The 26,730-nt window shown below is 41.8% G+C and overlaps 1 protein-coding gene and 1 long non-coding RNA gene across 4 annotated transcripts in view; one reads left to right on the top strand and one right to left on the bottom strand.

Moving 5' to 3' along the window:
• Window positions 1-1,823: 1,823 nt before the first annotated feature.
• On the bottom strand, window positions 1,824-21,570 carry LOC307181530. The gene is made up of 5 exons (XR_013826944.1): window positions 21,340-21,570; window positions 20,304-20,367; window positions 19,251-19,381; window positions 7,313-7,421; window positions 1,824-2,051 (listed from the first exon to the last, which is right to left on the bottom strand). It is a non-coding gene; the product is annotated as an uncharacterized lncRNA (long non-coding RNA).
• Window positions 21,571-21,874: 304 nt separating this feature from the next.
• The window catches only part of INO80 (INO80 complex ATPase subunit), a 132,397-nt gene continuing 127,541 nt past the window's right edge, over window positions 21,875-26,730 (top strand). For all 3 annotated transcript variants that reach the window (XM_079909756.1, XM_079909755.1, XM_079909757.1), the window contains exon 1: window positions 21,875-22,301. The gene's annotated coding sequence lies outside the window, so the exon portion shown is untranslated. The remainder of the gene's footprint in view (window positions 22,302-26,730) is intronic.

Raw genomic sequence — 26,730 nt, 5'->3', positions numbered from 1 at the left:
TTGGAAGAGTCAATATTGTTAAGCTGTTAATTCTTCCCAAATTTATCTGTGGATTCAACATAAACCCTATCAAAATCCCAGGAGCCTTTTGGGATGGAAATTGGTAAGCTGACTCTAAAATTTAATATGAAAAAACAAAGGATCCAGAATATTGTGGAAACAATTGGAAATCCATATGCTAAAAAATAAACCTTGACCCTTGCCTTGCAACAGATCAAAACAAACAAACAATCTGATATTAAGAATGGGCAGAGGAGCTGAATAGACATTTTTCCAAAGAAGACATACAAATTATCAATAGGTTCATGAAAAGGTGCTCAACATCACTAATTAGCAGGAAAATACAAATCAAAACCACAGCGAGAGGCTTCCCTGGTGGCGCAGTAGTTAAGAATCTACTTGCCAACGCAGGGGACACGGGTTCGATCCCTGGTCTGGGAAGATCCCACATGCCGCGGAGCAACTAAGCCTGTGCGCCACAACTACTGAGCCTGCGCTCTAGAGCTCACGAGCCACAACTGCTGACCCCGCATGCCACAACTACTGAAGCCTGCGCACCTAGAGTCCATGCTCCGCAACAAGAGAAGCCACTGCAATGAGAAGCCCGCGCACCGCAACGAAGAGTAGCCCCCGCTCACTGAAACCAGAGAAAGCCCGTGCACAGCAATGAAGACCCAACACAGCCAAAAATAAAAATAAATAATAAAATTAAAAAATTAAAAAAAAACACAGTGAGATATCATCTTACACGTTAGAATGATTATTATAAAAAAGACAAGAGCTAACAAGTGCTGGTAAGGGTGTGGAGGAAAGGGAATATGTGCACTGCTGGTGGGATCAGAAATTGGTACTGCCACTATGGAGGGGCTTCAAAAAATTAAAAATAAAACTATATTATCAGTAATCCCACTTCTGGGTATATTCCCAAGGGAAATGAAAATGGGCTCTTGAAGGGATACCTGCATTCCCATGTTCAGTGGCATTATTCATAATAGCCAAGATATGGAAACAACCTAAGTGTCCGTTTGATATTTCCTCTTAGTTAGCTTAGTAGTCAGCTTACGAGTAGACAGAGAAAACTTTAAATGCCTTGAACCTATAATCCAGACCTTTCCAAAGGGCTGTGTGTGTGTTTTGAGGTATACCTCCAGTGTTCCAGCTTGGTCTTCTGGCTTACATACTGTCACTGGCAAAGCCCATTAACAATTTCCAGGAAATAAAAATAGAATCTGGGTAATAATATAAAACTAACTTTTTTTTCCCTTGTGCTTAGTCTAGTTTCACTTGCTCATTGTGTGCCATGTGCAGAGGCCTCCGTAAAGGGGACGTATACCTGGATGAGCCCTCCTTCTCCATCAGGGACCTGCCTCAAGGGGAATCCTGGAAGGTTGATGGACCCTGGCTGGGAATTTAGTCACACAAATACCACCAGATTCGACCCAAATAAGATTTCTGTTCGGGAGATTTGGAACCAGCCCCAAACTGTTAATGGATTGCTCAAAAGACCAAAATAGGAGCCATCCAAATGGTTCAGATCTGATATAGCTGGGGGTCTGCCTTGAATTTGTAACAGCCTGTGCTTAAGACAGTCCCTCCTCAGTCAGAATATCCCACAGGAGGTAAGATTGGACTGCCTCTGGTCCAGAGCAGCGTAGGCACGTTAGTTCCTAACCAACTTGGTCTGTTAGGGAGTGGCACAGCTCTCTGAATCAGGGGTCTTCTCTTTCCTCCTTTCAGCCAAAAAGAAGGTGTTTCAGACTTCCTACCAGGTGAAAGCTAAAAGCACGAGGGATTCCCATGGGGTACTCACCAGACCACTGGGGCAGCTGGTATTCTGTGCTGATACCAGGAGGAGAGCTCGTGGAACCTCGGTCGATAATCACCCAAGGTTCACCTCACAAGTTGCGGTGCGGGGGGGGGCAGTGGGTGTTTCTTGTTCTGGCCAGCAGCTCACAGGTCTTCCAGATATTGGGGGTTCTGGTCTTACAAAGGGCTCACAGGGCTCCCCTGCCTACTTCAGAGGAACTAGCACCAGGCAGTAGGAAAAAAACCTGTCAATTGAAATAAGATAAAGGAAATCATCAGGAGCCAACAGAAGACCTTTCAGCATTCCTAGAGTGCCTCAGGCAATGCCTCCAAATGTATACCACCACTGACCTTGAGTCACTGGAAGGGAATGCAATCCTGAGGTTCTATTCAATTTCTCAAAGTGACCTGGACATGAGGCGGGGTAAGCTTCAGAAACTGGAAATAGAACCATATAGCCCTGCCTCTCGCCTGGTCGGGGTTGCCTACCAGGTGTTTAATAACCAAGATACAGAGGAGGAAAAGTCAGAGGATAAAAAGGTCTGGAGGCAAGTCCACTTGCTGGCTGTTGCCCTCCAATGTCAACTGGTCTGGACTAACTGCCCTCAGAAACTCTCAACTCCAGTGAGTGACTGCTGGCCCACACGGAGGGATAGCAAGGCAAGGAAAGCAGACCCAATCAGTGTGCCATATGTAAACAAGAGGGACACTGGAAGGGAGAATAACCTCGCCGCCCCAAAAAGCGACAGAAATGCCAGGTACCAGCCATTACCTTCGAAGGCAGATGATCCAAATAGGTGAAGAATGATGGGGCCAGGGAACTCCTAAGCTGGAACTCCAACTGACCCCTAAGGAACCCCTGCTGACATTGGACATAGGGAGAAAGCCCATCAACACCTGTGCCACTTACTTGATTCTGAGCACCAGATCAGGCAAACTCAGTCACAAGAGTTGTAAAATTATGGGGGTATCAGGGAAGGCCCAAGAATGAGCATTCATAGAACCATTCGAATGTAAAGTGGATGAACACATTCTCACTCATTCCTTCCTGTATGTCCCTGAATGCCCTATACCCCTGCTAGGAAGAGATGTCCTACGTATGTTGGGGGCTAACTATCCACCTAATGGGAGACAAACGAGATGGGTGTTCCCCTAGACAGGGGCACAAGGTGATAATGGTAATGGCTGAGGAAAAACCTCCCTAGACAGAGCAAGCAACCTCCTTGGAGTAAATCCTGAGGTCTAGGCACAGGGACGGGTGGGACTAGCTGTAGGAGCCAGTCCCATGATAGTCCATCTAAAACCCGGACATACGCTGCCGTCCCAGATTTAGCTCAAATATCACAAACTAGGGTGTCCTACCTAGGCTTCATTCTCACAAGTCAGAGAAGCCTACCCTAGAAAATAAAAGAAGCCCTTTGCAGCCTCACCCATCCTAAAACTGGAAGACAGCTTAGGGGTTTCCTGAGGATGGCTGGGTTTTGCCGCATCTGGATCCCTAAATATGGTCTAATAGTGAGGCCTCTGTATGAAGAGTTGAAAGGAAAGGATGATCCTTTTGAATGGAATTCAGAATGTAAAGGGGACTTTCAGGAATTGAAAAAGCAGTTACTTCAAGTCCCTGCCCTGGCCCTCCAAGATTTAACTAAACCCTTTGACCCTTACATTCAGGAGAGAATGGGAATGGCCCTTGGGGTATTAGCTCAAAAACTGGGACCTCTTACTCAGGGTTGCATTTCTCTAAACAATCCAATCACTATATGGAAGTGCATTTGAACTCATGTGTGGTAGACCCCTTCGCCAAGCCTGAAAGGACACCTTAACTCCCTTGAAATGGAACAACTCAAGTATGCCCTCCAGGTAGGAGAAACCATGAAAGCTCTCTTGGAATATGGTAACCAGGTACTGTTCCTGCCCACCAGGAGACTAAGTGTATCTAAAAACCTGGAAAACTGGAAGCCTGCAAGATCAGCTCACTCCTTAGTGGAATGGACCCCATTTGGTGATTCTGAGACAGGAGGGAAAGGGGCAGGACACAACAGCTAGATAAATGAAGAAGGGGCGCAGCTATTAGGATGCAATAAAAACTGGCTGGAACCAAGGTGACTTCGAGAATAGTCCAGTCATTGACCTTTAGCTCATTATATCTTCATTGTAATACTAAAAAATCATACCCCTTTTTATGCCTTGACAGTCCAAGGCAGACTATAAAAGGCCAAAAAGTGGGTAGTGGCCCAATTTCTGGGAAATCCCTACCCTTCCCTGAAATAGCAAGACTATTCCTCCCACTCATTAGCATATGAAATTACTCAGCCCATAAAAACCAACAGCCACATGCCCTGGGGCCACTCTTACTTTCTGAGACAGACTGCATTCAGCCTATGGAGTGTGTATCTAAGTAAACTTGCTTTCACTTTTCTTTGGCTCACTCTTGAATTCTTTCCTGTGTGATGCCAAGGACCCTCACTTGGTGATCTGTCTTAAGGACTCTTGTGGGTCCCAGGACATGACATTTTCCTCTTCTGCAACAATGCTAACCACCCATTCTTTCCTGAAGTTGCAGGTTATCACACTGTGGTTACATCACCCTCAAGTAAAGAGGACCCCGAGCCCCAAACTCTGGAGAGACAACCTGGGGCAACGGACCCCTTTGGCTACTCATGTGAACTTCTCTCTGACCTGAAGCTTCTCTTCTGAAAAACAACAGAAGTGTTACCAGGGATATGCAGGCCATAGTAGTGTGCCTCAACATCAGGGCACACTTGCCTACAGTCAAAAGACCTAGATACCTGCATTTTCAGGAAAAATTTGCTCTTGCTAATACTTGAGCCATGTATCTTTAAATTTTTTATTTATTTATTTATGTATTTTAATTGGGCCATGTACCTTAAATTGTCTGGTGTCCCTTGTCTCCAAAAGGTTAGACAGGGAATTCCCTGGCAGTCCAGTGGTTAGGACTCAGTGTTTTCACTCCTGGGGCCCAGGTTCAATCCCTGGTTGGAGAACTAAGATCCCGAAAGCCGCGTGGCACAGCCAAAACAAAACAAGCAAACCCAAGGTTAGACAAATGGTGGTCACTCAGGGATATGCACAGTCAGGGCAAAGGCTTGGTGACAAACATATGTAAAGGTAGCTAGGGAGAAGTTCTGCTCCTTTACCCAGGGTTATGACGACTCCCCTGATCAGCAGAAAGAAGCTACATAAGTCGGACCTTCTCCCCTTAGCACCCCTCAAGAATGAGAAGCAAGACAAAAATCAGAGGAGGGATTTGTCACTGGCAAAGACCATTAACAGTGCTCAGGAAATAAAAATAGAGTCTGGGTAATAAAATAAAATCTAACTTTTTTTCCCATTTGTCATTACTCTAGTTTCACTTGTTCATAGGCTGCCGCATGCAGAGGCATTGCACCTGGCATTTCAGACCAGAGTTCCTGGTGCCAGATGGCTTCGATGGGCGGGCTGTGAGCAGAAGCCCTTGCCTGCATGACACGGCAATTCAAGATGGTGGCAGCGACAGCGGGCTGTGTGCAGAGACGCTGCACCTTACAAGTCTGGAGGCACAGCTGCGACCAACAGGAGAGAGCTCCGCAGCTTCCCTGCTGGCCAGAACCCTATAAAGCAGCCCCGCCCATGGCCTGCGGGGAGAGCCTGTGCTCTAGAGCAGAAGCTTGCACCTCTCCATTCTCTGATCAAAGAATAAAGCTTTCTTTTGCTTATGAACCAAACTCTGTCTTTTTCAACTGTCCCAAATGACACCGGGCAGGAGGACACTTTTTGGGGCCCGACTTGAAAGCATCGGTAATAATACCAGGTATGAAACAACTGACTGATGGTATTAACAAAATTGATCCCACTGAGCCACCCCACAGCCAGAAGATAAAATAGGAAATTGTTGAAGCCAGTACCTATGCATAGTAAGAAAACTGGCTAAAACCCAGATCCAGTAGCATTTCTGGTTGAAGTGCGGACAAGTTGCCCTAGTCAAACTCTAACACGCCCTGGATCAAGGCATAGAAAGTCACCCATAAGGGCTCTCCACTGAAACAACACTGTTTGAAGCCTTGCGTTGCCTCTACAGCCGACTAGTCACGTTGACAATCCCTATGTCTTATCCTCCAGGGGAAGGGTGGATTGGTCCCATCACTGTAGGTTGAGTGAAGACTGAGTTTCCAAGAGCAGTCACACACAAGTAGAGTGTGCTGAAACATACTAGACAGTATTTTTTTCCATTTTAAAAAAACCTTTTCTACAAAAATAAACAAATGGGACCTAATGAAACTTAAAAGCTTTTGCAGAGCGAAGGAAACCATAAACAAGACGAAAAGACAACCCTCAGAATGGGAGAAAATATTTGCAAATGAAGCAACTGACAGAGGATTAATCTCCAAAAGTTACAAGCAGCTCATGCAGCTCATGCAGCTCAATATCAAAAAACAAACAACCCAATCCAAAAATGGGCAGAAGACCTAAGTAGACATTTCTCCAAAGAAGATATACAGATTGCCAACAAACACATGAAAGAATGCTCAACATCATTAATCATTAGAGAAATGCAAATCAAAACTACAATGAGATATCATCTCACACCGGTCAGAATGGCCATGATCAAAATATCTACAAACAACAAATGCTGGAGAGGGTGTAGAGAAACGGGAACCCTCTTGCACTGTTGGTGGGAATGTAAATTGATACAGCCACTATGGAGAACAGTATGGAGGTTCCTTAAAAAACTAAAAATAGAACTACCATACGACCCAGCCATCCCACTACTGGGCATATACCCTGAGAAAACCATAATTCAAAAGGAGTCATGTACCAAAATGTTCACTGCAGCTCTATTTACAATAGCCAGGACATGGAAGCAACCTAGGTGTCCATCAACAGATGAATGGATAAAGAAGATGTGGCACACATATACAATGGAATATTACACAGCCATAAAAAGGAACGAAACTGGGTTATTTGTAGTGAGGTGGATGGACCTAGAGACTGTCATACAGAGTGAAGTAAGTCAGAAAGAGAAAAACAAATACCGTATGCTAACACATATATATGGAATCTAAAAAAAAAAAAAAAGGTCATGAAGAACCTAGGGGCAAGACGGGAATAAAGATGCAGACCTACTAGAGAATGGACTTGAGGATACGGGGAGGGGGAAGGGTAAGCTGGGACGAAGTGAGAGAGTGGCATGGACATATATACACTACTAAACGTAGATAGCTAGTGGGAAGTAGCCGCAGAGCACAGGGAGATCAGCTCAGTGCTTTGTGACCACCTAGAGGGGTGGGATAGGGAGGGTGGAAGGGAGGGAGATGCAAGAGGGAAGAGATATGGGGACATATGTATATGTATAACTGATTCACTTTGTTATAAAGCAGAAACTAACACACCATTGTAAAGCAATTATACTCCAATAAAGATGTTAAAAAAATAAAAACAACAAATTATATGTTTGAAATTAAAAAATAATATAAATAAATAAAATGCATAACCAACAAGGACCTACCATATAGCACAGGAAACTCTGTTCAATGTTACGTGGCAGCCTGGATGGGAGGGGAGTCTGGGGGAGAATGGATACATATAATGTATGGCTGAGTCCCTTTGCTGTGTACCTGAAATTATCATAACATTGTTAATCGGCTATACTCCAATATAAAATTAAAAGTTAAAAAAAATTAAAAAACCTTTTCTTACGGAAAATTTCTAACATACTTAAAAGTGCAGAAAATAATATAATAAACCCCCAGACATTACATCAACATTCTATCATTCTTGTTTCATCTATTCTTTTTTTTCTGAAATATTTTAAAACAAATTCTAGACATCATATAATTTCCCTGTAAATATTTCAGTGTATATCTCTAACAAATAAGGCCTTAAGAAAATAATCACACAGACTCTTTCATAGGACAAAGAAGACACTTCTAAATCATTTTGTGAGGGCAACATTACCCTGATGTAAAAATCTGAAAAGGACATTTCAAGAAAAGAAAAATACAGACCAATATTCCAAGCTCACCAGTTTGCCCATTCCTTGAAATATTTAGTATTCACCATTATCAACAGCAATAATCAGAACAACAGTGTCCACCCGAAATGTTCCTGTAATCATGTTTTCTGTGAGGAGCCTGTGGTCCCTCAAATTTCATAAGGGAGATATTTATGATGATATCATGTTTACGTTCAGCCTTCAGTTTCAGGACTCAGGTGTCTTCCATCTCAGCAGCCTCCTCCAACGCTCAGTGGTTCCCTTCTTGATTTCACCACATTGTAATTCAAGTATGGTGGCCCTATCTGAATCTACCTTTCTTCTGACTTTGATGTTAATGTATTCTTTTCGTTTCCCATTTGTTTATTGGGTGGCAAACCCATGAGAAGAAAGACCCCTCTCATGAACTGGCTTAAATATCTCTCCTCTGGAAAGTTTTCTCTAAAGTCTGTTGACAGTTATTGATGCCTCCTGTCTGCTTCCTAAGTACTTTGTACATACTTCTTTTGTTGCACTTGTTATGCTGTGATTAATCTGATGTCTCCCTCATCAGACTAAATAGCCAGTGATTAACACATTGCTTGGCATAAAGCAGTTAGCTTAGTAGATGTCTGCTGAATGAAAAAGTGAATAATAAAAATGCAGAGCTAGAGTTAGTGTAGATTACTTAAGCCCAGAAGAGTGTGCCTCTATAAGTAAAATGTCTTCTAACTTCAACACACATAGAAATCAGAAAGCTTCAAAGGCCCTTACAAAAGGATAGGTATATTTTATGATTTCATTTTTAATATAATCCTTTTAAATTATAAAGGTTAAGTAGATCCTTGTTAAAAAAAAAAAGACTCAAACAAATCAGACGTGTTAAAGTGAGAGGTAAGAGTTCTCTAAAAGGATGCTGCCAGTTTAGACTTCTTCATTAGTGTATAGTGGTGTGTATGTCCCTTGGACACTGCCTGTACTAAGCTTAATCTTTGCCAATTTGGTAAGTGAAAAACACTATTTCAATTTAAAAAAAAATTGTATTTATTCTAAGTGAAGTTGAGAATCTTTTAATATGTTTACTAACCTTTGATATTTATTTTTCTATGTTGTTTTTCTCAAAGCCACATCTCCAGTGCCTAGAACCATGCCTTGAATACACTAAGCATTCAGTAAATACCTATTGAACAACCGAATTGATTTTCTTTTTCGCCTCTTTTCCTATTGGGCTGTTAATTTTTAAATTTTGGTGTATAAGTGCTCTCTGTATATTAAAGAAATTGGCTTTTTTATGTGACTTGTGGTGATTTTTAGGTTGTTACATTAACTGTTTCTGTTATATTTATCAGCCTTTTCTTTTATTTTATTTTTTAAAAATTCATACTTATCTGTTTATTTTCAGTGAATTTTTAATTCTGGAATAATTTTATTTATTTTATGTTATTATTATTTATTTTTTAAATTGAAGTATAGTTGATTTACAATTAGTCTTTTCCTTTATGACTTCTGGATTCTATGGCAGGCTCAAAAGGGATCTTTCACTCCAAGGTTAAAAAATAATCTATGTTTCTTCTAGTACCTTTATGATTTTATTTTTCCATTTGACACAGTTTTGCTGCTTTGGCTACCCAGAGGAACACCCCATCTTTTTGAAAATCTCCTTCCCCCTCTACAAGCCCATGTGCTGGTAGTGGATGTCTATCAGAATCCATTGTTCCAGTGACTTCCCTGGTGGTCCAGTGGCTAAGACTCTGCACTCCCAATGCAGGGGGCCCAGGTTTGATCCCTGGTCAGGGAAATAGATCCCACATGCATGCTGCAACTAAGAGTTCGAAGGCCGCAACTAAAAGATCCCGCATGCAGCAACTAATACCCAGCGCAGCCTAAATAAATAAATATTAAAAAAAAAAAAAAAGAATCCATTGTTCCAGTTCAGCCAGCTGGGGACCAGAAGATCCTGTACATATATAGGAAAAGTACCCCAGCATAACTATAGATACCCAGTAGTTTCCAGTCAGCTTCTGGGTTTCTCCCTGAATGCATTAATGTATACTTTAACTATTTTTTAATGGTATAGCTTTGTTCTGTGTCAGAAGTCTTGAAAAATTAGAGTAAAGGTCTAAACCAAGGCTGCACTGACCTTTCAGTCTGCTGGATAGCCCATTACCAGCATGAATTCAGTGTCTCCCTGTGCCTCTCACTCCAGACCTGGTTCTCATTGACTGACTCCTTTTCACTAACTTTCCCTCAAATTTACAAGTTGAGTCCAGAGGCAAGAAAACAGAGAACCACAGAACCACAGTTCCTAAGGAAAAAGATGGAACACACAGATGCTTCCTTCTGGTTAATGTCCCCGTCCTCTGGGAACTCTGCTCCAATATGTTTTTACAATCCCAAAAATGGAGTTTGGTAGGGCAAAGGGTACTGTGGAAAGTGTGTTGTTGACTGAAATGGAACGAAGTGTCTCCTTGAGTGGCGAGGCCTAGCACTGCCATCTCTCTGGTGAAGGAAGAGCCTGAAAAACAGAGAGGACTTCTAAGAGTTGACTGTGGTGGAGAGGATGCTGGAAAACTGCCTGAATGTTTCATGCTTTTCACTTTTTTTTTTTAATTGAAGTATACTTGATTTACAATGCTGTACAGCATTGAAGTATAGTTAATTACTGCTGTACAGCAAAGTGATTCAGTTCTCTGTGCTATACAGTAGGACCTTGTTGTTTATTATGCTTTTCATAGAATAAGTGGACCTGTTAAGAGCTAGCTGGATTTGGTCCTCTTGGAGCAAGGGGTTTGCTCTCCCTGGGACTTGGCTTGAGCACATATCAATGGGAGACAAGCACATGGAAGCTCTTCTAGACCCTGCCCAGTATGCTCCCGACATGGGGAAAGAAAACAGGCTGGTGGTAGAAACAACCTAGAACCCTTGATTGAGTTTGTCTCTTGCTTTAAAACTTGAGGGGAACCTGTCTTCTCCTTCAGAGTCCATTGTGCCATGCATGGTTCAGTTCCAGCCTTCTTTGTCATGTCACTTCTAGCACTGGCATGAAGTCAAACTGGTTTCTCCCCTTTGTTAGATCTGACACACAACATTCCCCAGGCATACATTGCCTGCACTGGCAAAGAGAAGAGATGATGAGTAGTTATTCATCCTGTCCCTGACATCTGTCCAGATATGGTCCAGATTTATGGGGTATGAATTCAGATAAGGATAGGCCTGGGACATGTACAGGTACTTAAGGTTGCTAGGGACCAACTGAGGAATACTCTCTCAGCCTCACAGGACCTTTAGATTTGGGCTAGAACCAGACTGGTCTCTGGGCTGTCCTATTATCACTTTCTATTTGAGTTCAGTGATAACCTTGCTGGGATTATTCTGAACAGCTAAAATGTGGACACATCCACTAACAGATAAATTTAAGAACACCTCTAGTTTTTGTTTTTGTTTTTTTTTCATTTTGTTTTGTTTTTAGCATTGTCTAGGAAAAAGAAGGGGGCCCTGGAGGATGCTGCTGGGGAGATCTGGTCTGTTCCTTTTCTTTTCTATTTTACAGCTTTATTGAGATATATTCACATACCGCACAATACATCAATTTAAAGTGTACAATTCAGCAGTTTTAGTATATTCACAGTTACATGCAACTATCACCACAATCAATTTTATTTATTTATTTATTTATTTATGGCCGCTCAGCGCCGCATGCAAGAACTTAGTTCCCCAACTAAGGATCGAACCCGTGCCCCTTGCAGTGGAAGCGCATAGTCTTAACCACTGGACCGCCAGGGAAATCCCCACAATCAATTTTAGAATATTTTCATCACCTCAAAAAAGAAACTCTGTACCCTTTAGCTATTACCGCCTCTTCCCACACTCTTCCCTGCCCTAAGCTATCACTGATCTACTTTCTATCTCTATAGCTTTTCCTATTCTGGACATTTCACACGCATAGAATCATGTAATATGTAGTCTTTTGTGACTGACTTCTTTCAGTTAGTGTAATGCTTTCAAGGTTCATTCATGTTGCAGCATGTGCCAGTACTTCATTCCTTTTTATTAATGAATAATATTCCATTGTATGGATATCCCACATTTGTTTACCCATTAATTGGTTGATGGACATTTAGGTATACCTTTGGCTATTATGAATAATGTTGCTATGAAAATTTGTGTACAAGTTTTTGTGTGGACATATGTTTTCATTTCTCTTGTGTCTAGACCTAGGAGTGGAGTGCTGGATCAAATGGTAGCAATGTACTTAACATTTTGAAGAACTGCCAGAATGTTTCCAGAGTGGCCCCACCATTTCACACTGTTATTGTCCTTTATTTCTTGTGTCCCTCTTACCCACATGGTAAATTTTCATATTCTTCGGACTTCAAGGTAGAAACTGAGGCTACCACTTCAGATAAGATATATGAAAGCTCAAACTACATGGAAGACATTATCGGCATCAGAACTATCCGCTGCACCTACCTCTAAGGCAATATTAAATATTATCCTTCTATAGATATTTGAACACATCCTCATAACAATCTAACTCTCCTGGTTATATCTTTCCTATTACGAAATAACCACAAAGGAGAAAAGAAGCTAAATATGTAAAACTATTTGTAAAACTTTCTGTCAGTCATGTTTTATACACTCATGGCTAAATTTATTTATCCTTTTTACATCATCCTTCTTGCCAGGCTTCTGACTCTAGCACCAACTTAAAAGGGGTCTGTTGTCATTACCACTAAATATATTGAATTTTTTTTGTACTTTGTTTTACCTACTGTCTTAAAATTCTGGCATGCCCTAAGGAGTTAAAAATCTTTGTATTGTGCCTCAGAGCTTTTCACCAGAATGCTCTGAATTTCTTTCACATATCTTGAGTCAAGTCCTGGATTTACTAATGGACTAGTTTTGTGATTTTAGACTTAATCTCCTTGAGGTTCTTTTTTGTCATCTATAAAGCAGAGATGTTCATACTATCACCTTTATAATATCATATGAGATGATGAATATAAACGCAAATATATAACATTAATACCAGATACATGTGAAGTTTTTTTTAAATCTCTCCTTGCAATCAGTTTAGCTCTGCCTGTCTTATCTGTAGATGTTAAATGCTGAGAAACTTAATGTGGAAGATACTATTTAGGGTTAGGGTTAGTAGTTATTTGCTATTTCCCTCAACTTGGCCAAATTGCTTTTCTAGAAAGAAAACAAATATTTTTAGTAATGAGCTTCTCTAATTAATTCTTTATATTTCTCAAAGATTCTCCCACAGCTGCTTTGTTTTCCTTTTCAGAGGAAGGACTTTCCTGATGACACTCATTCTAAAACTGTCAGGACATTCCATCCTCCACTCTGAATATGCCTCTCTTCCAGTATAACTTTGGCTGTACCATGATTACCATGTGGTAAAATTCATTTCACTATTTCAATTGGGATAGTTCCTTCATCAAATATTTCTTAAGTGTTCACTACCAACTTACATTTGTGTGGAGTTTTTTTTGGCTGTTATTATTCACAGAGCACTTTTAGTTGAAGATGCATATACCCTATGACTCAACAATTTCAGTAGTAAGTGTATACCCTAGAAAGACTCCCGCAGGTGCACAAGAAAGATGTGCAATATAAAAGAGAAGACAACTCTTAACAGTTTGTTTATTACTATGTAAGGTTAAATAATATTTGAGAATGTCAAGTAATTAAGAATAAATCTAATGAAAGTGGTCTGAGGCTCCTACAGGAAAAACTATAAAATGTTATTAAGAGGTAGTAAAGAGGGTCTAAACAAAACTAATAAATGTAGAGCTACTATGTTCACAGATAGGAAGATTTAATATCATGAAATGTCAAAGCTCTCTGAATTGATCTATGGATTCAATGAGATACAATAAAACTGCCAACCACATTTTTCATTAAAATTGATAAAATGATATTAAATTTAAATGGAAGAATAAAGGACCAAAAAATAGCTGAACATTTCTGAAGATGAAGGGAGAATGACTTGCCTACCAAGTATCAGAACTTATTTTGAAATTGTACTAATTAAGACAATGTGACATTGGCACAGGGACAGACAAGTTGACCAATGGAATAGAATAAGTCCAGAAACAGACCATCATAATGTAGAACTTTAGTAAAAAACAGAGACAGCATGTCAAAGCAGTGAGAAAGGAACAATCAACATTTCAATAAATGGATTTGGAAAAAATGGATCTCTCTATGCAAAAAGATGAATTGGATATTTACTTTTCAACATATTAAAAAATTCCAGGATAAAAGATCTAAGTGTTGAAAAAAAACACCTCAGTAGAATATACTGGTGGATTTTTTTTTTTGATTGTGGAATAGGGAAAGATATCTTAAGCAAAACATTAAAAACATTTGATTTAGAAGAGAATATTGATAAATTTGGCTATTAGAATTGAGAACTTTTCTTTAAGGGACATTGAAGAAAGCCAAAAGATAAGTAGCAAACTGGAGAAAGATATTCACAATAGGCAGAAATAGCAAAGGATTTGTATCAAGAATAAATTAAGAACTCTTTCAAATCAATAAGAAAAGCGTGCGCACACACACGCCTAATAGAAACAGAGGCAAAAGACATGAACAGGGATTTCACAGAAGAGCAACACAAATGGCCAATAAACGTTTGAGGAGCTGTTCAACCTTATAAAATTTTGGAGAGATAGTAATCCACAATCTCTCTTTTTTATTGCTGGTGAGAGTGTATAATTGCACAACTACTTGGGAATATAGTTTCCAAATAGTTTTAATTATTTTCTTTACTTGAGCACTTGCATATTTATGATCCTGTAAGTCTACTATTATGTATATGCCAAAGAAAACATCTTGGACATGCATGCGCAAGACAGGACAGATACAAGACTGTTCAGACCAACACTATTCATAACAGTGAAAACCTGGAAAACAACCCAAATGCCCATCAGTGGGAGAGTGGGTAAATAAACTATGGTATAAACAAGGTAATATTATACAACAGTAAAAATTAATTAAATAGGGCTTCCCTGGTGGCGCAGTAGTTGAGAGTCCGCCTGCCGATGCAGGGGACGCGGGTTTGTGCCCCGGTCCGGGAAGATCCCACATGCCGTGGAGCGGCTGGGCCCGTGAGCCATGGCCACTGAGCCTGCGCGTCTGGAGCCTGTGCTCCGCAACGGGAGAGGCCACAACAGTGAGAGGCCCGCGTACAGCAAAAAAATAAATAAATAAATAATCTATAGAGACAGAAAGGTTAAGTGGTTACATGGGTGGAGGTGGGGCTTCGGGATGGGGAGTGAAGCTCATAGCTCATGGGGATGGGCATTTCTTTTCCAGGAAAGGAAAATGTTCTAAAATTAGATTATGATGACGGTTGCACAACTCTGTGAAGATACTAAAAAACATTCAATTACACACATTTCAGTGGATGCGGTTTTGGGTATGTGAATGAAATCCCAATAAAGCTGTTTTAAAAACTACCAGCTCCAGTGACACCTAACAGTTTTATCAACATTAAGTGGAAAAGGTAAGTCCCAAAAGACTACGTATAACAGGATACCCAGACTTCCCTGGTGGCGCAGTGGTTACGAATCCGCCTGCCGATGCAGCGGCCACACGTTCGAGCCCTGGTCCGGGAATATCCCACATGCCGTGGACCAACTAAGCCCGTGCGCCACAACTACTGAGCCCGTGTGCCTAGAGCCTGTGCTTTGCAACAAGAGAAACCACCGCAGTGAGAAGCCCATGCACTGCAACGAAGAGTAGCCCCCGCTCACGGCAACTAGAGAAAGCCTGTGCACAGCAACGAAGACCTAATGCAGCCAAAATAATAAAAAATTTTTAAAAATTAAAAAAAAAAGTAAACTAAATAGAAAGAAGCCAGTGACAGACTTCTGATGTGTCATGAACCAAAGATTATGATCAATCTGTTTTTGTGAATCTGAAGTCCCCCCAAATTAAAAAAAAATAAAAATATAAAATAAATTAAAGCTACACATATTAACATGGATAAGCCTCAAAAACATAATGTTGACTGAAAAGAGCAAGTGAAGATATATATAATTTTTATGAAGATATATATACATATAAAACATGGATGGGTATTGTTAATAACAAATTCAGGATAGTGGTTATCTCTGGGAGAGGTGAGAGAGGAGAAAGGGAATAAAAAGGGCTACATATGGCATCAGCTATATTTGTAATGTTTTATTAATAAAAACAAATATGACAAAATATTAAGATTTGACAAATCTGGTGGTGGGTACACAAATGTTTGTTATATTTTTCCCTATATTTTTCTTTGTGCTGGTATATATTTCATAATTTTAAAATAAATGAGTGATAGCATCAAAGATTACAGATAGACAACCAAGTCAGTAAAGCAAATTAAATTGATAAGAGCAGACGTTTGGTATAGTGTAAGAATACAGAACTTGGCCTCTGAAGACCTGGGTTTGAGTCCCTGCTTTATCACTTACTATCTGTGTGAGCTTGAACAAGTTACTTAATTATTACCTAATCAAGTTAAGCCTCAGTGCCCTTTTCACAAAATGGAAATAAAGGGCTTTCATGAAGGCTAAATGTGTATTGCTCCTAGAGCACTGCCTATAGGTGCTGACAAAATGTTAGCTATTATTATGTTTTTGTGCTTTCAAAACAGCATTTACTCACCCATGCTAATTAGAACAAAAACCATCTCAGCAAGAGTGACAAATTCAAACAAATAAAAATCTTTTATTGTAGGAACTGCAAGCTCAAATATCTGCAGAAGTTGGGCAGTTGTGGAAAGTGTCAGTGGATTGGGTTTAAGTAGTGTCACCAGTAGTAATAGGGACTCTGGTGAACAGGAAAGCATATACCATGCTTAAAGGGAGAAGCTACAGTTCACTTCCATTCAGCTATTGGACCAGTGTTGTTATTCTTAGTTTTCAAAAAAAAAAACCTCAAACAAAACAAAACACACACCTGGAGGCTGGTTATGGCCAAAGACCACCAGTTTCTGGCCCTTGCTTTAATGTTTAAAGTGTGTATGCTGCAGATACCAGGCAGAATGCACTTGCTCTTCACCTCCCTGTTTTCCCTGGAATTCCAGAGAGCAGTTAGGACGGTGGGAACTCTCCCTTTTCCGGATGGAGCTGATGGTTGGTGGGGGCAGTTTCACGGTTATTACTGCTCATATAGTGGCCATCTCCGCTACATCTGAGAAAAGGTTATGTTGATACTTCTGGCTCCTCTCAAGTGAAGTCCCCCTATGTCTCCTGTGATTTCAACTTAGCTAAGGAATTTGAGAAGAGTGTGTCTTAAAATAGTTTTGTACTCTATGTAAGTTCCTGCATATCCCTAATTTTATCAAGACCAGAATCCATGAACCAGTGGACTAGTTGCTGTGGTTATAAAAAACTGTCCAAAGTGAAGAAAACCAGGAGAACATTGTGATTCCAAAGTTAAGGGAAGACGGTATTTCAAGAATGGAGATGAATACAGTTGAAAAGTTAAGTGGAATTAAAAAAAAATTTAACTTTTTATTTTGAACTAATGTTAGGCTTACAGAGAAGGTGCAAAAAAGATTTCCTGTATTATTTTTCACCCAGCTTCCCCAGCGTTAACATCTTACATAACCTTAGTATAGTTATGGAAACAAGGGAATTAACATTAGTACAATATTACAAACTAAATTAGAGACCTTATACAAATGTCACCAGTTTTCCCACCAATGTCCCTTTTCCTTTACAGGATCCTTTCCAGGACTCTACATTAGATTTACTTGTTATTTCTTCCCAGTCTCTAGCAGTCTGCAGTTGTCTTCAGGTCTTTCCTTGTCTTTCATTATCTTGACAGTTTGGAAGAGTATTGATCAATTCTCTTTTGGAAAGTCCCCCAATTTCAGATTGTCTAATGCTTTTTTCATGATTGGAATGAGATTATACATTTTCAGCAAGAATACCACAGAAATGATACTGTCCTTCTCAATGCAAAATATCAAGGGGTTCATGATGTAAATATGTCTTGTTACTGATGATGTTTATCTTGATCACTTGGTTAAGGTGGTTTGCTGAGTTCCATCATTATTTTTTAAAATTAATTAATTAATTAATTTTTTTGCTGCTCCGGGTCTTCGTTGCTGTGCGTGGGCTTTCTCTAGTTAAGGTGAGTGGGGTCTACTCTTTGCTGCGGTGCGCGGGCTTCTCATTGTGGTGGCGTCTCTTTTTTTTTTTTTTTTGTGCGGTCCGCGGGCCTCTCACTGCTGTTGCCTCTCCCGTTGCGGAGCACAGGCTCCAGACGCGCAGGCTCAGCGGCCATGGCTCACGGGCCCAGCCGCTCCGCGGCATGTGGGATCTTCGCAGACCGCGGCACAAACCCGCGTCCCCTGCATCGGCAGGCGGACTTTCAACCACTGCGCCACCAGGGAAGCCCAATGGTGGCTTCTCTTCTTGAGAAGCACAGGCTCTAGGTGCGCGGGCTTCAGTAGTTGGGGCATGCAGCCTCAGTAGTTGTGGCTCATGGGCTCTAGAGTGCAGGCTCGGTAGTTGTGGCACATGGGCTTAACTGCTCCGTGGCATATGGGATCTTCCCAGACCAAGGATCAAACGCATTTCCCCTTCGTTGGCAGGCAGATTCTTAACCACTGTGCCACCAGGGAAGTCCCTCACCATTATTAAGTTACTATCTTTCCCTTTGTGCTAAAATGTATCTTGGGTGAAACACTTTGAATCTATGTAAATCCTGTTTCTCCTCAAATTTTCACCTACTAATTTAGCATCCATCTGTGGATCGTGTCTGCAAGTTATTACTGCAATGTTTGCCTAGTGGTGATTTTTGTTATCCCTCTTTCCTTCTCCATTTATTAATTGGAATTCTACTCTAAGAAAGAGTTGTCCCTTTTCTCCCATCCATTTAAATAACCAATTATTTGTTTGTATCAGTATGGATGCATGAATATTAAAAATAAATACCATGGGTCCATGGGTCATAATGCAATATTGTCATTTTTATTTTGTTGCTTTGGCCATTAGGAGCTCTTTCAGATTGGCTGCTGTGTTCTTGTGACATCCTTTTTTAAGCATTATTTCCTGGCACCACAATATATTCCAGGCTCATCTGGTAGTTTCCCTGCCTCAGCCTAGGAATCAGTTATTTCTCCAAGGTTCTCCTTGTTCTTTTTATTGGAAAATGGTGTTTAGAAATCAAGATCTGGATGCTAGGTATCCTCATTGCTTCTAAATACTCTCAGCAGACAGAACTAGGAAATATGTTTATTAATTCACACATACACACCAATCTATATTTCTGTACCTATTTTACATATATTAAAAACCATGAGTTTATACAGATACCTCAGAATCCAATCCAACACCACAGCCTTCATTTTAGCTTTCCCCTCTTCCTTACTTAATAACTTTTTTCTCCAACAGTGAGAAACACAGCTTATGATCTACAATATATTTGCTTAATTCTAACATGCATACTGGAGAGAAATACTTACGATGTGGATCACAGAATTTATGTACAGTTCAGTTGGTTTATTCTTAGGTATCCAGTCAAGATACTGTTTCCCTCAGTACTTAGGTGAGTTCTTTTCCTCCCCACCCCTTGTAGAGTCGCTGTGTTACTCATCTGTAAAACAGTCAAGTTCATTCCTTAGTGTTTATATTCAGTTTTGGGTCTTTCCTCTACCCTGACACATAGTGGGTTTTCTTTTTGTTTATTGCTTTATTATTGGAAATAAAATACATATCCTAAATTGCACAGTTCCCTCAAAATTATCATTAAATGATCTGTTTCCTTTATTTTCTAATGTATTTTAAACATTACCCTAATAAAATTAAATATTGCATATTGAATGATTTTTCTTAATATTATGAACAGTTTTTAAAGAAAGCCAAAGAGATTCCTTTATTTGGATAGAAAACAGAAAATGTTACAATGAACTGTAAAATAAAATCAAGGTATTTCTAGAAAACATTAAATCTCAATTTAAATCCAAATTACAAAGAAATTGTGGATTAAACTTTATGTGAGGTACTAAATCTCTGACGCAAAGAATGTACAAAGACCTTCAATCAATAATGCAAGATTAGGGAATTCCCTGGCACTCCAGTGGTTAGGACTCCGAGCTTCCATTGCAGAAGCCCGGGTTTGATCCCTGGTCCGGGAATTAGGATCCCACAAGCCACGCAGCAAGGCCAAAAAAAAAATAAAAAAAAGAATGCAAGACTGTATTAGAGATTAGAAAAAACTGGACTTTAATGTGAAAGTCATAGATGAAAGATGAGAGTTGTACATCAAAAGTTCTAGAACAGAACTGGGGGGGGCAGGCAGAATAATAGCCTTCCCCCAAGGATGTCCACAAAACCTGTGAATATATTAGGTTACAGACAAAGGGGGATTAAGGTTGCAGGTGAGCTAAAAGTTGCTAATCAGTTGGTTTTAAAATAGGGAGCTTATCCTAGATTATCTGGGTGGGCCTGTTGTGGTCACAAGGATCCTTAAAAGGGTAAGAGTTGGTCAGATATGACATGAGAAGGACCCAACCTACCATTGCTGGCTTTTAGATGGAAGAAGGGAGCCAGGAGCCGAGGAATGCAAGTAGCCTCTGGAAGCTGGAAAAGGAAACAAATTCTTCCCTTGAGCCCCCAGAAAGTAAGGCAGCCCTGCCAACACCTTGATTTTAGCCCAGTTTGAGACCCGAGTCAGACTTCTGACTTACAGAATTGTAGGATAGTAAGTCTGTGTTAAGCCACTATATTTGTGGTAATTTGTTAGCACAGCAACAGAAAACAAATACAACAGACAACCTATACGTCTGAACTTTAAAGGACCATACAACTTGGTCCCTCCGCAGCTCACTGACTTTTCCCCCTTTATTCTTTTCTTTTTGATTTATGCTCCAATCAGCTGGTTGTTACTCAAATATTATCGTAGTTGGTTTTAGGTGTTTATGTTTTTGGGTATGTGAAACATATGGTTCTAAGAGACAGTCCTATATAAAAATATCTGCCACTCCTTTGTCGATCCTGCTACCTTGTTCCAATCCTCCCCTTCTTGCCACCCTTCTCACATAGGACATCATTCACCTTAACTTCTGGTTTATCCCTCCCCTAACAAATGAGCAGGTATTTGTGTGTTTTATGTCCCCTTCTTTCTTTCACAAAGGGTGTATATTATACTTTTGCCTTTAAGCAAAATTAACTTCTCAAAGTCCAGCGAATTTGGCACAAGAAGGCTACTTAGTGACCTTAAGCAAATGCTGTTCTGCTTACGTGCTAAGGGCCAGGCTGAAATGAATTAAAACATGAGACATGAGGGAACAGAAATAGAATAACTTTCAGTAAGTTCTTCTAATCCTTATCTGCAGTTAGGCTCTACACTAGGTACTTCTCATCACAGATGCTGGTAATTGAATTGCATTAACTTTAGTAAATGTGGGTAGTAGGGGTCGCAAACTATGGAGTTGGCACAGACAAGTCAAATTATTCCCTTTTCAGAGGCTCACTGGGTGAGTGTTAGAATAGGGAGGCATTTCTGATGACAGGTCTGTGTGTTCCCAAGTACTTGAATCCTAAAGCCTTCACCTTGGCGCCTTGCACAAATATGCCACAGCATCGCAGTCTTGGTCGCTGAGCCTAAAGTGGAGCCCCAAACTACTGTTACGAGAGGTTCCACGGAGCATGCACTTCCCCACAGTATACAACCCCACCCAAAGGGGCCAAAAACAGGATAAAATATCACACCCGAGCCTATACTTTCCCTCAGGTGAACTCAGCAGTGTTTGGTAGCCCCTAACAAACTAATCACAAGCACCCCCCCCCCCAAGCTCCTGCCTGAGGGAACGAATATTCCCAGGATCCCGGGCCGTTTCGACTGACGTTACTTCCGGGAAAAGTAACCTTTCTTTGGCGGTTGCAGACCTGGAGAGGTCTCGCGACATTTGCTCCCGCGAGATCTGCTTGCTCACTCTAGCGATGACATCCTCCTCCTCCTCCCCGCCGCCTTTCGGCAATCTTCGGCAGTCCCAGCCCCGACCAATCTGCACTCAGATGGCATGGATCAGGATCTCCCCCCGAACCCCGGTCCGCGCGGGGCGTCAGGCTGTAGCGGCGGGGTGCGAGCTGCACGAGGCCGACCGCAGCTGCACTGCGGACGGCCACGGGCTGGCGACGAGCAGTGAGCGTGGGCGGGGCAGCGGTAAGCCCGCTGAGTAGCGGCTCGATTGTTCTGGCCTGGCTATGGCGCCTCTCCTCCCCCCCGCCATGGCTCCCCGTGTCCCTGCTCCGCTCCTCTCAGTGAGTGAAAGTGGCCGCCGCCGCCGCCGGCCCAGCGCCCGCAGCCGCCTCAGCGCCGCCGCCATCTTGGGGTCCCAGGAGCCGCCGAGGGAGCGAGCTAGGAGCGTCCACGCCCAACGCAGTCACCGTCCCACGGCCTCAGAGAGCGAACCGCAGCTCCATCGTCGGCGGGGCGACCCCCCCCTCCGGACCCCGCCCGCACCCCGCCCCCCCTCCGCCGCCGCCGCGGCGGCGGGGCCCGGCGGCCCGAGGTGAGGCGACTAGACGTGGGCGGGCAAACGGAGGGGGGGGGGTTGTGTAGGCCCCGTTGCGCCCCTCTCTGTGGGCGACGACTGGGCCGCGTCTTAAAGGGGCCGTCGCCCCCGGCCCTTGGATTTGTTGGGGTTAGTAGGGAGGATGGGTGTGGACACTCCCCGAAGGCTTGGGACCTCAGGGACCTGGGCCTCGTCCTTCCCCTCTCCTACCTCTGGAGACCCAGGGTCACGCGGTGACCTCAGACAGCTGAGGAAGCCCGTGGGGCGCCCACACGTGGGGAGTGTGTTAGACCAGGTGCACGTGGGACCCGGTGGGGCGGTGTCGGGCTAACACGTGTGTGGGTTTGGGGTGGGGAGGGGCAGGGCGGGGGCTGGTTGGGCTCGAGTGGGAACCTGGTGAGGGTTGCTGTGTCTGTCCTTTTAAACAAATGAGCCAGAGGGCTTGATAGTGTGTCAGTTTATGGTGAGCAAGTTGGGATCTGGGTGAATGGTGCATGCTGCTCGTTGGTGTTGGGTGGGGGCAGCCTAACACGTGCACAGACTTAGGAGTGTGTAGGTGTCACCCCTTCTAGTGTTTTTGGCTTTTGTAGGGCGTCTAGGCAAATGTCATCCAGTTTGACGTTCCTTCTTGAGCTTGCTGTTGAAAACTACTTCCGTAAGTGGAAGCCCCCTACAGTTTAGGAGTGGGAGATTCTAAGAAGGCACTCACTATTTTAGTTTAACGGCCAACTGTGCCGAATTCTTTGATTCGAACACTGTCTAGTTTTATGTTCGTGTACTTGTTGGTAGAATGGGAGAAAAAATAGGAGGTTGACTTTGCTAACATCACAGGTAACCAACTTACTTTTCTGGTCGATGACTTTCATAATTTCCTTTCCCAAGGAAATTTTCACTGTGGTTTACAAGTGGTGGCTTTTTGTTATTTATCTTTAAAGTAACACCTTTATTGAAGTATAATTCATATACCGAAAAGCTCAGCCTTTTAAAGTGTACAGTTCCATGATTTTTAGTATACTGATAGATTTGTACGGCTGTCACTGCTCTGTAACATCACTCCAAAAAGAAGGCCCCCTTAGCAGTTACTCCCCACTTCCCTTCCCCCAGCCCCTAGCAACCACTAGTCTCTTTTCTGTCTTTGTAGATTTGCCTATTCTGGATCTTTCGTATAAACAGAATCATACAATATGTGTCCCTTTGTGGCTGTCTTCTTTCACTTAACCATGTGTTCAAGGCTCATCCATGCTGTAGCATGTATCAGCACTTCGTTCCTTTTTATTGCCAAATAGTATTCCAACTCTGGTTGTGTTTTATGCTTGAAATTCTCAAGCTCTTCCTATAAAACATTAAGTTGAGATTATTATATATGGTAAACGTTGCATACTTACCAGATTCTAAAATGAATTTGTACTTTTAAGGATTAAATTCCATTATTTTAGTTTACTATGTTCTTTTCCTCTACATTTTGTTTCAGAAGAATCAGAATCAATTTTTAAAGGTCTGTGTTTTTTAATAGGAAATAACTAACTGTAAAGAGCACAAATATTAGAAAGTTTATGACTAATAACGTTTTGAGTACATCAAGGTGGAAATGTGATTAAGTCTCAGCAACAGAGCATAAACTATGGTGTTACAGCTTCACTTAGTGAAAGTTTGTCATAGTACTACCAAGGGAAGGTATCATAACAGCCTTTGACTGCTGTTAACTTGTGTAGACATAGGACTAGGGAAGTACTAATAGACGTCTTTTCTGCCCACAATGTTAAAACTGGCTTGGAGATTTAACATGTCAACATAAAAGTTCACAAAAAATACAGATGCTGGGATGCAGTGAATTTTAGAGTGGACAGAATGGGATAAGGTTAATAGGAACCTTTGTGAAGGAAAATAAGTGAAGTTGATGAGTTTTTTTTGTTTGTTTGCGATACGCGGGCCTCTCACTGTTGTGGCCTCTCCCGTTGCGGAGCAACAGGCTCCGGACGCGCAGGCTCAGCGGCCATGGCTCACGGGCGCAGCCGCTCCGCGGCATGTGGGATCTTCCCGGACTGGGGCACGAACCGGTGTCCCCTGCATCGGCAGGCGGACTCTCAACCACTGTGCCACCAGGGAAGCCCGATGACAAGTTTTAAAGTTGCATCTTAAGCATAAGGATTTTGATACGATAGGCTGTAGCTTGCAGAAGATAAGAGCTTATTTGTTAATACTTACTAAACACCTTAAATGGGCACTGATCCTAATCATGAGGGCCTTTGTTCTACCTAATACCATCACCTTGGAGGTTAGGATTTCAATACATCAGTTGGGGAGGTGGGGGGGACACAAACATTTGGACCATAGCTGTACATTAAGTCAAATTCATTTGTACAAGCACTGGATTCACTTGCTAATCGTAATATAGTAGGTTTGCTTAGGGTTGAAAAGTTGGTCACAAAGAAGTTTAATGTCTCGGTTTAATAAGTACATAAGAGAGATTTCCATGTGTGTTAGGTTAGAAGTAGGAGATCAGTAATAGCAAATGTAATTGACAAATTAGATACGAAAAAATCACTGGGTCTAAATGCTATCCTTTTTGCTGCGCCGTGCAGCTTGTGGGATTTTAGTTCCCTAACCAGGGATTGAACCTGCACCCTTGGCAGGCAAAGCGCAGAGTCCTAACCACTGGAGCACCAGGGAATTCCCCATATTTTATTTATTTATTTGTTTATTTTGCGGTACGCGGGCCTCTCGCTGTTGTGGCCTCTCCCGTTGTGGAGCACAGGCTCCAGACGCGCAGGCTCAGCGGCCATGGCTCACGGGCCCAGCCGCTCCGCGGCGTGTGGGATCTTCCCAGACCGGGGCACAAACCCGTGTCCCCTGCATTGGCAGGCGGACTCTCAACCACTGCACCACCAGGGAAGCCCAGGAATTCCCCATATTTTTAACAAACTAGAGGACAATGAGTAAACTGTGTGACATGCCTTTGTAAACCTTCGTTACCAAGGATTGACAGATTGTGTGATGGTCTCTGGAGTAGCATTCTTACATTATTTATGTGCCCTAAACTCCTTTGTAGTCTAAAGAAACCTGTGAACCCCTTTTCATAAAAAGAATATGACCTTTTAACTGTGTGAAATGTAGTTCACCTTAAAAAAAATTTATGATATAAGAAATTTGCTTTTTATTACTAAATAACAACTAGTGATAGTCCTGCTAATACTACATTCAGAATTGAAGGAATGTTAGTTTCAATTATAGGTTAGTGAAAATAAGGATGTAAGTTTTTTTCCATCCAAATTCTTGGACCCCAGTTTAAAGAGCCTTTGCCCTGGCGAGTCCCGGACACATAGCTAAGTCATTTCATATGCAGCAAACCAGGGGTTTCCGTAAGAAGTAGTAGGATTATTGGCTTAAAGACTTGAGTTAGAGTCCCGCTTAGCACTGGGTAAGTCAATGAACTTTTTTTTTTAAACAAATTTATTTATTTTATTTATTTATTTTTGGCTGCGTTGGGTCTTTGTTGCTGCACGCCAGCTTTCTCTAGTTGTGGTGAACAGGGGCTTCTTTTGTTGCAGAGCACGGGCTCTAGGCACGTGGGCTTCAGTAGTTGCAGCACATGGGCTCTAGAGTGCAGGTTCAGTAGTTGTGGCGCACGGGCTTAGTTGCTCCGTGGCATGTGGGATCTTCCCGGACCAGGGATTGAACCCGTGTCCCCTGCATTGGCAGGCGGATTCTTAACCACTGTGCCACCAGGGAAGCCCTCAGTGAACTTTTTTGAGTTTCACTTCTCCTTATGTGTAAAATGGGTATGATAATTTTCACTTCTGAGATTAAATGACATCAACTATAAGACAGCATATTGAGGAATGTTAGTTTATTTTCATCTTTGAAGAACATATCAAAAACTTTGACATACGTTTAGTTTTGATTTGGAAGAGGGGAGACTTAGAGTAGGAAAGAACAACATGTATGTCATATAGGGTTTTCTCAGAGTATTCATGTATAGTGTTCAAGTTTTTGTAATGATACTAAAATTATTCATATTTCTTGTAAATATGAACAAGTAAGCTGCCTCTGGTTTTGCATGTGACAGCTACCTTTTCTGGGCAAGAAGTTAGTAGCTGGGTAGGATAAACTGTGGGTAAATCTTTCATTCCTTGTGCATAAACAGAAAAATGGCTAGTGAACATCAATGTGGTAAAAAGCATACTAGGCCAAGTGGTCAGTTTATTGCTGAGATTGTTGCCTGAATATTACCAGAAAGTCCATCAAAATGTTAGTCACTCCTGAGAGAGGTATGAAAAATAACATTTAGAAATGGACTGTGTTATCTTGGTAGGAAACCACGGTACATCCACTCTTAGACTATTAAATTATTGCACCTCAATGAAGAACAAATTAAGCAGGGGGGGAGGTTTCCAGTATAAATGATGAAGGCAACGGTGATGCTTTC

Source organism: Stenella coeruleoalba (assembly GCF_951394435.1).
Source record: "Stenella coeruleoalba genome assembly, chromosome: 2".
NCBI classification, from domain to species: Eukaryota; Metazoa; Chordata; class Mammalia; order Artiodactyla; family Delphinidae; genus Stenella; species Stenella coeruleoalba.
Note: the sequence above shows the minus strand (reverse complement) of the source record. Positions and strands in the feature narration are given on the sequence as shown.